Source organism: Pinus tabuliformis, chromosome 7, assembly GCF_031772625.1.
Source record: "Pinus tabuliformis cultivar Carrire ecotype Pingquan chromosome 7, CPIR1, whole genome shotgun sequence".
NCBI classification, from domain to species: Eukaryota; Viridiplantae; Streptophyta; class Pinopsida; order Pinales; family Pinaceae; genus Pinus; species Pinus tabuliformis.
The window spans coordinates 1,493,009,397-1,493,021,528 of NC_142293.1; positions in this window are offsets into that span (position 1 = coordinate 1,493,009,397).

A 12,132-nucleotide genomic window follows, 5' to 3' on the forward strand; every position below is an offset into this window, starting at 1 on the left:
TGCTTTGCAACGCAGCTAGCTAGTGGAGCAGCTGAAATGATCCTGATTTGACTAGTTCTGAGCAGTTTCTGGTGGAGAACTTCTGGGAGAAGCTGTAATTTGTTGACCTTGTTCCTTTAGGAGTAATAACAACACTTTTAAGGACTTAGGAGCCCTTGGTTTATGGACATTTCATGCTTGGAGCTGTAAGGCACAAAAATGTCTATAACAGATTGGTATAGGTCAAAGGTACATGCATGCAAACTATTACAGGAATCGCTACATGGTCACACATAGTTTCCAACTTCTCTCACCAACCTCCATGCGCATATTAAAGAGGCCAATGCCAAAAAATACCATATGAAAATCTTACCATGAAATTTCTTAAGAACGTGTAGTCTATTTTATGGTTAATTAAACTCCTAGTTAACTAAGAATTTTATGTGTTAAACTATGAGAGGAAAGGAAGAGGGTTCAACAATTTATTTTGCATATTTTGATGCTTTATTTAATGAAGGTATAACTTCAATATTGTTCTATTTTTTTCCATTCAAAAATAACCCCATAGAAGTGTTGCAATAGGAAACCCTATTCCTATAGCAACATAGTCATGCCACCTTCTCTCCAAATTTTCATACCCGCAATGAAAATTATTAACCTGACCAAGTATTTTGGATTTATAAGAATGGAACCTCTACGTGTGGTCTAAAATTTATCTCTAAGAACCTAATCAAAGGAACTCTATGAAGGAATTATGTGATGTAGTTTCAATAGGAGAGAGCCCACTGATATTAGCAAAATCTACTAATATCCTGAATCTGTCACCATATTTGAGAATTATCAATGGATATGTTTTTTGAGAGACTTAGAGGTTTTGGTGATGAGGTGTTAATGGATATTTCCATGAACCTACAGAACCCTAAAGGATAGGATATTGTTACTATATTCAAAAGGTTAGTAATTCACATAAATGATGAATCGATAAGAATAATCAAAACCCTCCCAAGGAATTACAATGAAACAAGGAGGGAAGGCAAGAAGCCATAATTTCCAAGAGAGGATTCTTCCTACAAATTGAATCACTTGATGAAGATAGGAATTGAGTGAGGAGAGAAATCCTACTTGGTCCATGGGATGAGGTGGCCTACCACATCCTTAAATATATCTCTGATGAGGGAAGATTAAGCATAGTTTATTCCTACCATTTTAGGCTATTGCATTAGTTAATATTTCAAGCCCATCTTCCATCCTCTTAACTACTAATCATTTCATTTTCCCTCTTACATTATTTAAACGAGATGATTATTAAGGTAAAGGAGGGTAAACACACTTATTTATCTCATCATGGTCTAATTAAATTAATTGTCACAGATGCATTAGAATACCTACAAGATCCAATCCTTTGGGTTGAGTTTGTAGATATGGATAGGTAGGAATTTCTGAAATCCAAAGTAGAGATCAACAAGCCAAAGAATCTTAAATCCAAAAAGAGAAAAGGGAAGGAAGTAGCCAACCCTTTGAAAAAGAACAAGGTAAACACCTTTAAGGAGGAGGAAAAATAAATATCAACTACCATGGAAATTCTAAGTACCCCTACCAAGCCTAAGGTGGGTATGCCTACCCAATAGATTTTTTATACGAGAAAGCACACTAGGATCAGGTTAGATGGGAAACCTACACCTTTTGTCGTTACTCCCATTACAATAGAAGAGACACCTAGTCCTAAAGGGAAAGAGCCACATGAGGAATAAATATAAGGCCTAATACAACCACAGGTACAAGAAATTCAGATACAATAAGGCAAGATAATAATACTGCCTAAGAAAACGGAGCAGCCTATCTAGATATAATAACATTATATCTAGTTACAAGAGTAGCATGTATAGTTATAGGAACATCATGCAAAAATACAGGAGGTAGAAAGAGATACAAAATAGTCTATCACAATAAATCCACCTTCCTTCTTTCCTTGGCCACTAAGGGATGACCCTCCTTTTTCAAGGATATCAGGAAGAGTGCTTCATGCACATATAGTGCCACATTTGATTATTGATGTAGAAAAGGCCAAGGTAGAAACACATGGATGGAAGAGTATTGCATAGGATAAAGCGGTGGCTAATATTTATAACATGGAAGACAAAGTCAACAAGATGATGGGTGAAAAAACCCTATTAATAATGGATGAAGCTAATAGAAGAAAGCACCTTAAAAGAGAAAATTAGTAGCTAAGAAAATGATTAAAATAGGCACAAGAGTTGTTAAAGGTAAAGGATGCTAAAATAATAGCAGTGGTGAAATCCTTAAGAAACATGGCACACCTCTCTTTAAAAGTTTTCAACTATAGGTAGCCTTGTAGGGCATGGTAACTTTTCCTAAAAGAAAAATGGTGTAGGTTTCGTATTGATCAAATAGCTTAAATAGGAACATTATAGTTGCAAGAAACCAAACACTTCATAATTTTTTTTCCTACAATGCATCATGGATGACAAGGCCATACTTATTGAGTTCTATACACATAACCTTGTCCTCACCAATATGTCCATATGGGACCCTAATCATACCTAGGGTATGCACCACTACTGTAAATAGCATCTTGTTTGATACATGAATATATTAGAGCAGAGGATGTCAAAAGGAAATTTGGAGGGGAATTGAAGGAACCACTATGGATCATACCAGAACACCCATCCATTTAATAATTACAACATTCATGATATTCTTGAAAATGATCCTGAAGTATAATATATTTGGAATAAAAGACAAGTAAAAGTTATCCTCCATTCTGAGGAAACTTTCATACTATTGGGAGAAAAACGTTAACAAGCATGCCAGCGAATCTGGAAGGGCTTCTCTCACAACATGAAGATAAGGAGTATCCCGTGTTGATAAATTTCAAGTAGCACCAACAAGAAACCATTTATATAGGAGGATCATCCAAAGACTTGGGGTTTAGTGGATAGTGTTATTATGAAAAAATGGTACGCTCATTTGTACATGGATGAAGGCACTCAAATTCAGTAATTATTATGTACAATGGACACATTTTGAGTTGGAAACATTATGAAAGGAAACAATCAAAAGATTTCCCTAAAGTTGACTTTAAAAATCAACCCTTGTTGGTGATCTAAAGATGTTTTTTTCACAACATTGTGGTCTTTTATTCGATAGTTGCAAGGGTCGCTAGAAGCCAAGTTAACACCTTGAGAGGCAAACTTGCTTGAAAAACACTCAATCTAATGACATGATTTGTTGACCATTCGATCCTTCAGCCCCAGGAAGCCTTAATGTCATGAGGATGGTAGATCTCATCTCATTTATGAGTAAAACATCCTCATTGATGATCTAAAGGAGGGAAGAAGTGTTCAAAATTTCTATAAATGCAAGAGCATGGAGAGCCAGAAACAATAATAATTTATGCATTGTTATGCTACCAAAATTTCTCTAAAGCAATCAATCATACCAAGGCTGGGAGAATTCCACCATTTGAGAGAGTTTTCTTACTTCTTTGAGAGAGCAAGAGCATGCAAAAGAGATTGAGAAGGGAAAACTCTTTTTGATATCTATTGAGCATCATTGCTAAATCCAGTCTCTTCAAGTGTCTTTTATATTCATTTTTAACTCTTCATTTACAAGAAATCAATAAAGAGGATCTTTTTCCTACTCCTTTGTTGATTTGTTTTTCTTCACAAACTTGTTTCATGTTGTTTTAGTTTAGTTTTGTTAATGCATTGTTTCCACTTAATTCAATGCTTTGTTAGTCCATGTTTAATCACTAACACCACTCATTGTTTGTATATTTCCTTGTAGGAAGCAACCAGCTACAAGGAAGGTGGATTTGGGACTCATATGCTACCAAACACATCATACAAAATGGTGACTCCACTTGCTTTCCTTTTTTGATCTAATTGGTTGTTTTGCAGGCCTTTGCTAATTGTATTTCCCTTTGGTTTAGTCACATTATTTTTCTAAACCCTTGTAGGTCTTCATTGGACTTGTTCACGGCCTAAAAGCCTTCCATTTAAATTTGTTGGGTTGCTCTCGTGACTTTCTGCAAAGAAATTTTTTTGGGTCTCAAGATTTTGCATAATATAACCCATGAGACATACAAAGAACCAAAATTTTCATTGTAATTTCCTCTTCCTGAGTGTTTTAGTAGCCTTAAGTGACTTTTCCACACTCTTTCATTTTTTTATTGTTAAGATAGGATTTAAGTTTTCTTTACTAACCATTGTAAGTAGAGTAATTTTCTTATATTTTACTTTAAAATTTTGTATGTTGGGACTAGGAGTAGGGTGATTAAGATCGAGAGTAGGCCCTCCCTCCCTTGGACCCTTATGGTGAACCTACAGGGGATTTGGAATGGTTATATAATACTACCTACCATCTCCCTTTCAATTGGAAAATTACACATACCATAACTAGGAAAGAAGTAAGTGGCCCTAATCCACATATATTTTATACTTGTTTTTCCCAAATTAATTCAAATTACACATAGCTTAACTAGGAAAGAATTAAGTGGCCCTAATATACACATCCTTTTTACATGTTTTACGAATCAATTTCATTTATTTTATGACTAGGAGTTGGTGTTAGTAAAGAAAGAGAGTAATACCTCCTTACCTTGCACCCTCATGGTGAACCTATGGGTGGATCTGAAACATTTCTCAAAGAACTAATTTTCCATCTCCCTATATGCTCACATAACATAATTAGGAAAAGTAAGTGGCCCATTATCCACGCATATTTTTATTATTTCAAAGAACAACATAACATAGTGTAATTATGGGGCATTTTAAAGGATCATCACATATCCACATCATTGAAATTCACACTTTTTATGTTCACCATTTCACTTTCACACACCATCACCCCACAAACTAAATTCACTTAAACTTTATGAAAAGGGTATCCTCTTTTGGAAACTTTACACTTAGTTTATTTTGAATTTACATTCTTGCCACACCCTAAGCAAAGCAAAGCCTCCCCAAAAATAACCTTAACTTGAAGACACTAAATTCCCCCCATGGGCCACAAAATAATTTATAGTTTAGGTTAGGACCAAGGGGGTAGGAACACACAAGACACCATGGTTGTTTTTCATTTTGAAAAATAGAAGTTTTCTTTTTAGGGAACTTATAATCCTACATCATCTAGTGACAAAATTGGTATTGGGATGAAACCCATGAAGGGGCAAGGTTTAGACAAAAAAATTATCATGAACCTCCTTGTTGTCTCCTGACACTTGGTAGGGGTTATGGGTTAAAATTTACCAACCAAAAGCTAATATTCTCTCATTCCCACTGGACATAGGTAGCTTAGTGGAAAAATTTTAGGGAATGTTTCCATATAGGTAGCAGGTGCAAGAGAAAATGCACTTGGAGGTGATTTCAATCAAGTTGTTGGAAGAAACGTGAGTTATTTCAATACATAGCCCTAGTACCCCTTGATATAACCCTCTTCCATAACTTGGTTAGTTTTTGGCTACTAGAAGCGTCACTAGTACTTTCGGGACATGTCCTAGTACCCTACTATAAAATATTCACAAGTCTTGGATACTACTTGAGTGGAAGGACATTAGGTATTTTTAGGATTTTTTATCATACACAAAACCTCACAAACCTTTTTGTTAATTTTTTCACACATTAAAGAGTTTTAAAGGGAAAATTAACCATTTATTTTTCACTTTGTCTTATGTATGTAATACATTTGTTTTTCTAAAAAATCCCCCTCACAACATCTTTCCTCACACTTCCTAGGGAATCATAGGGGATCCAACGGTCACCCATCACTCTAGGTGCCTACAAGACCTCCCCCCATTACTGAGAGGTGTTCCTAGTCTGTCACCATTTTGTCGTAGGATATAGCATCCATCTACCTTGTTTGGCATATCCATTCTTGGTTCAACCTTGTTAGGATCTAGTTCCCCTCAAGGTAACCCTATCATCAACCTCAGGGGAACATGAATACTACTCTACAGAGTACCCTTACCAACACTACCCCACAAGGGACTCCTTTTAACACCTCTTTGCAAGGTCATCCCATCACGGAAAATAATAATATAATACCATTTCTAGCCAAGGAAAATTTTAAGGATGGAAGTTTATCTTAAAGTTTTGAAACCTTGGTGAATATTACTAGTCCCTAATATGAAAATTGTAAAACGTTTGGCAATATTATTGTAAAAATATTTAGATTTCTAATGATTTTATATTAGTCTATATAGAAATTTGGCGATTTTTAGGGTCAAATAAATTTATACTATAAAATGTGGGCAAATCATTTTTAGAAAAAATGGAAATTGGCGAATGTTTTTTTAGAAAAGACATGGAAATTAGCCCATCTACAAATATTAGCCCCTAAAATTATCCTTCTTTCTAGCATCATTAAATCTCCCAAATATTATGAAGATTACAAATGATCTCATTTCATACATTAAATAATGGCCCCCTATGTTAACCAAGTTACCATCAAATATCCTAAATTCAAAGGGAAACAAGGGGAAAATCTCGCCAACCATATTATGACCTTCCATATATGGTGTTCCTCCAATGGCATCGTTGAGGACTAAGTTCAACTGAGACTGTTTCAATGCACCATCACTAGCCCTGCTATGAAATGGTATGTTAGCGAGGCCACAAGATCCCATAAAATGTTTGAGTCTTTAGAAAGGTCTTTCCTCACCTTATTTTAGCTCCCAATCTGTCATGACATAGGGTTGGAATTGTTAACCCACATTTTATAGACTACCTCTGCCCACATTTAAAACCATCTTCGTGAATGTTAGAAATGTCAAAGCCTTTGTAAAGTGGACATAACTAAACCTCTCCATATGGATTTGTGTTTTAAATCTCGTTTCGCATAATTACAAAATATGGTGCCACATTCATGGCACAAACTGAAGAAGGTGTCATAAGCAAAGCTCAGCAATTTGAGATCATTTACAAATATTCAGCGTACCTCTACTCTCTTATCCAAGATGCTCCTCCCTTATAGTCCTTTGTTCAAAATAAAAATAGAGCATCAAATGTTTTGGACGATTTGATCGAGACCATCACTCAAAATCAAACAAGGAATAACTTCCAATATCCTAGAAAATTGTATGGTACACAAGCACATTTTAAACCATTTAATTAGTTAGCCTACATCTCCTAAAAACACTCCCATGCAAGGTAATCAATACCCAACACATGCTTCGGAAGTAGTATCAACCTCCCAACCTACCTACAAAAATATTATTCAAGGGACACCTTATTTTCCTTTCCCAACTCCACAACAAAATAACCCCCCGCCTCAGCAAAATATTGGGGTTAATTTCATTCAACCTTCTTTCCCTCAGCAACAATATTTTTTTGAGAAAATCAACACTATAAAACCACCCAATACCAATAAAAAAAGGGAATAATAAGCAGAGAGGAGATTAAGGACAGGGGGGAACCAACAACAACAACAACAACCAAGGGCACTGACTAGGGGAAATCCCCCCAATTGAAACTAAAATCAAAACCAAGGTACAAACAATCCACAAAAGAAAAAAACAAGAATTTTGGTCTTAGGAATAACCACTCTTGCTTCATTTGCAAAGAATATAGACATGATACCCATCATTTCCCTCAACTCCCAAAGTTGAAATGCATGAGAGGCCAAGGTCAAGGTGGAACAAACCAATAGCCTATAGTGATGCAGAATTTATTTCCCCATCAAGGATTGGTAGCCACTCAACATGAGGCTGGTCTTCCCCAATACCAAAACCAAATAGGGGGGAGTTCTAATGACACCACTAGTCGTGACATTTATATGCAAGGGACAAATGTCCTTCTCCAAACATGAAGTCGTGATTATGGAACCCCTCTAGAGTAACCCTTCAACAATACCCATCACTAATACATCTATGCCACCTTTGACTATACAATGACCCCTCATTGAACGCATTCCTAAGATGGTCAAGTGACCATTACGTCGCATATCCCATATATATTCAAAGGAAACTTATAACTATAGTATTTTGTATGACCTTTCTTAATCTCCATTAGCCATGTTGGTATTGGAGGTCCTCCAAACATGTCCAACTCGATGGAAAGAACATGTTTCCATTCTAGGTACAATTAATCCTTCAAACTCATGATTGATCACCTTTGACTTTGACCATTTGGAACCATGACTACCATCCATAGTCGTCTTTGAAATTTCATTTACTATTCAAATGCCACTATTCATCGATGCACTGTTGATGATGGGGCATCCACCTGCATTATGTCAAAGTCATTTTGGTAGAAACTTGGATCCCATAAACTCACTACTTCCTCCATCATGTTGAGGGAATATAAAAATGACCCATTATCACTAGTTGGACTCTTTCAGAATGTCTCTATTGAACTTTTTGGAAAGACGGTTATCATAGACATTGAATTCTCACATACCCCTTTGGATTACAACATATTTTTTATATGAAGTTACATGTACACCATAAAGGCAGTGGAATCATTAGTATTTTTCATAATTATGTTCCCCCATTATAGGAAAATCATTTCCATCAACCAATTGATGCACTATGAGACAAGGCCAGTTCTTCCCCTTATGGTTTTCTACCCTTTATTGGGTCCCAAAATGAATTGGTCCCTTCCTTGACCAAAGTCAGCCCAAGAATGTTCAAAAATTCCTCTCTCCTTGGCACATACCCAAGAGACCCACCAATTTGTGCAGCTCCTACATGTATGATGGCCACATCATATGGTAACCAGCCACAAGATACTCAACCACCAAATATAAAAACACCAAATTCTATAACAAGTATACCTCCTTTTCTCTATTACACGATTACTCAGACCCTCTTTCTCTATCCTTTGCCTAGTTTTGTTTTGCACCTAGTCATGGAAACCATCACTTTACCAAACATGGCTCTCATGATGCTCATATAGTTTTTGGCTCCTCAATCCATGTTAGAAATATCGGGGATCATGTCTATGGGATTGGTTACCAAAAATCCCCCTCAAGAGACCTTACCCCCTACAATACCACCTACATCAACACCAGAGAGTGCCACCATGAAGGAAAAATGAAAATTTAAGAAGAACAACACCTCAACTAGCTCTTCTCCTAAGGTACCTCTCTCATGTGCATTATACTCACCATTTCCCCAATCTCCTTAGATATTGGGATGCATTGGTTTCCCTTCATTAGGTCATTACTGTTGCACCATCTCTTCCTGCTACTTCGACATTTGTTGATGCACCTCAAAAAAAAAAATTGTCTTTGAGGAAGAAGACCCATGAGAAGTTCACCCATGTGGTTTCTTCCATCATAACTCCCATCCCACATCAGTCTCCACTAGGAAGAAGAATAAGAAGATGAAACCAACTCCTCCAAAACCAACCTCTTCATGCACCCTATGTGATGAACAAGGAAATTTAATCAACCATTGTTCAACTTTGAAATATCTTAGGAGTTTCTTCCATTCATCTATTCCAACCCCTTGACTTGCTCACAAAAATAATTTAGGGCACAATCGCCACAAGTGTCGCACTTTCACACAACATGTGTACCACACATGACATTTCCCAAGTCTCCCTATATTTAGAGAAGCATGTGTTTCCTTAGGAAAAACTATTGATTGGCCTTCGGTGCTTCTTCTCGCTTCTACTAAAGCTAATATTGATAGGTGGAACACACCCACTACAAGCTCACCACCTTCAGATGTTCCTCCCAACACATTATTGGGAGCTATGAGATATGTGCCACTCATACTATCTACTACATAGCCTCAAATGTTGCATCAGGTGTTTTATATTCATGTGATATTTACACTAACACTTCCCACATCTCATCCACATGTTCACCCCTTCAGTTATTTGGGCAACTTAGTATAGTGTGATACCCCCTGCATGCAAATCAAGAAGAGCTTCCTCTTAGAGAGGATAAATCTTTGGCTCCCAGGACACCATAACCTTCCTAAGAACCCTCTCCCATTCACCATAGTGTGACCATCAGGGAGATACCCCCACCCCTGGTGTTGATGACACATGGAATCATATTCAATTCATTTATTCTTCTGTAAGAACCATGATTAAAGTTGTCTACTCATTATTCCACAATATCAAGATCACTTCTCCCATTATGAAGGTTGCACCACCAATGACCACATGGAACCATCTTATTTATAAATTGTCATCATCTCTTGGTTATACAATAGGAATGATGGAAACATATCCTTGTTTGTCAACTAGCACTTCCAGATGTTAACCCTTTCCTCATGATGTTGGGTCCCTATAATACTAGTGATTACCCCATTACTATTGTAGTTATACCCCTTATTTATATTGTTGTGCCCCTATTACCCCCATATTGTTATTTCTGTGCCCCATAGAATCCCTCTATTGTTATTTTTGTGGCTTTATATTATTATTGTTAGGTCGGCTGGATTATATTGTGACTCCTTAGACTCCTATATATAGAAAGGAGGTTTTGTCATTTGTATCATCCAAGAATTGTTCATTTATGTAATGTAAAGGAGGTTTCCCCCTCGAAGAGGCTGAATTCTAAGGCGTGGATCTCTCTTTTCTATCTTTTTGTGAGCTGGTTTCATAACATTTGGTATCAGAGCTTTGGATTCTAGGGTTTCGCTGCTCCAAACAGGTCATCGTGGCATTTTCGCTATAACTTTTTTTCTGTGATGTTTCAGAAGTTGCAAAAAAAACCCATTTGAGAAGAATTGGTGCTGAACCTTGGGTCCGAATTTCAGAGCTTTTCGCGTGATATTTTTGGAGATATGATCTGAGGAAGTTGGCCTTTTTGCAGACTCCTGAATTACATTCAAAACAGGTGACCTGGGGAAAATCGTCATAACTCTCTCTCTGAGGATCGGATTGAAATTTCGTAAAATGGTACAGAAAGAGGACGGACTTTAGTTTCTTGTGTGTGTGTTTTAGATTCAAAGGTTGAAACAGTGACTCGTGGCACGTCGTACAAGTTCGCTCTACTGAACCAGTCTAAAACCAAGTCACTGTGGGAGATTTCACATAACTCTTCCTTGGAGAATCCAATTTGGCTCAGACTTGTGGCATTGGAAAGAGGACGCAGAAGGCTACTACAGGTAGCAATTTCAGAACTGGATGATCCGAAATTACAGAGATACATCAGATTCAATATCAGGCTTCTATAAAGTGAAAAAAGGTGTGTAGTTTTTTTTTTAAATTTTTGTGTAAGCTTGGTTTAACAGAATTCAAAGGGCATAGTAAAGCATTATTATCGGTAACTGATGCCCCGAGGAAAGAAAATGCAAACACCTAGTAAGGAACCTGAAAGCTCTAGCATGACTCATGAAGAAGAGGAAGAAATGCTACATGATATATCAAAATTACAAGAACAAGTGCAACAAATGTCACGCTCACAAAAGCTAACAGAAGCTAAGATAAGTGGCATGGAATCTAAGATAAAGGGCATGGAAGCTAAGATGGATGATTCGAAGATATATTTGAAGAGAGACATGGCAGATTTGAAGACAGATTTGAAGACAGACATGGCAGATTTGAAGACAGATTTGACAAATTTTCTACAAGAAATACTTACTAATGGTGAAAAGGTTGTAAAGGAAACTCATGATGCGAACAAAAGAAATGTTAATCATGATTCCATAGACTCTAATGTTGGATCGAAGACCCACCATATTCCAAAAATCGATATGAGGAAGTTTGATGGCAAGGATCCCGCCACATGGATATTACAGATGGAGCAATTCTTCGATCTCAATAATGTGCAAAACACACAAAAGGTACGTATGGCAACTGTATATTTGGAACCAAATCAGTTTGTATGGTATCAATGGCTTTGCTCTCGTAAAAAATTTATCACTTGGGCAATTTTTACGGAAGAATTGATAGCACATTATGAAGATACAAAAAGCAACACTTTTTTTAGCCAATTGATAAGTCTCAAACAAAAGGGTTCAATAATGGAGCACATTGAGGAGTTCCAAAAATTGAACATAAGGGTAAAAGATATTCCAGAGGAGCATAGGATTGATGTGTTCATAGGGTCTTTAAAGGATAATATCCAACATGATGTTCGCCTTTGGGAACCTGATTCATTAGAGAAGGCATTCAGGTTAGCAAGAAAAATGGAAAGCAAAATTATGGCAACTAGGAAGCATACCATTCACAA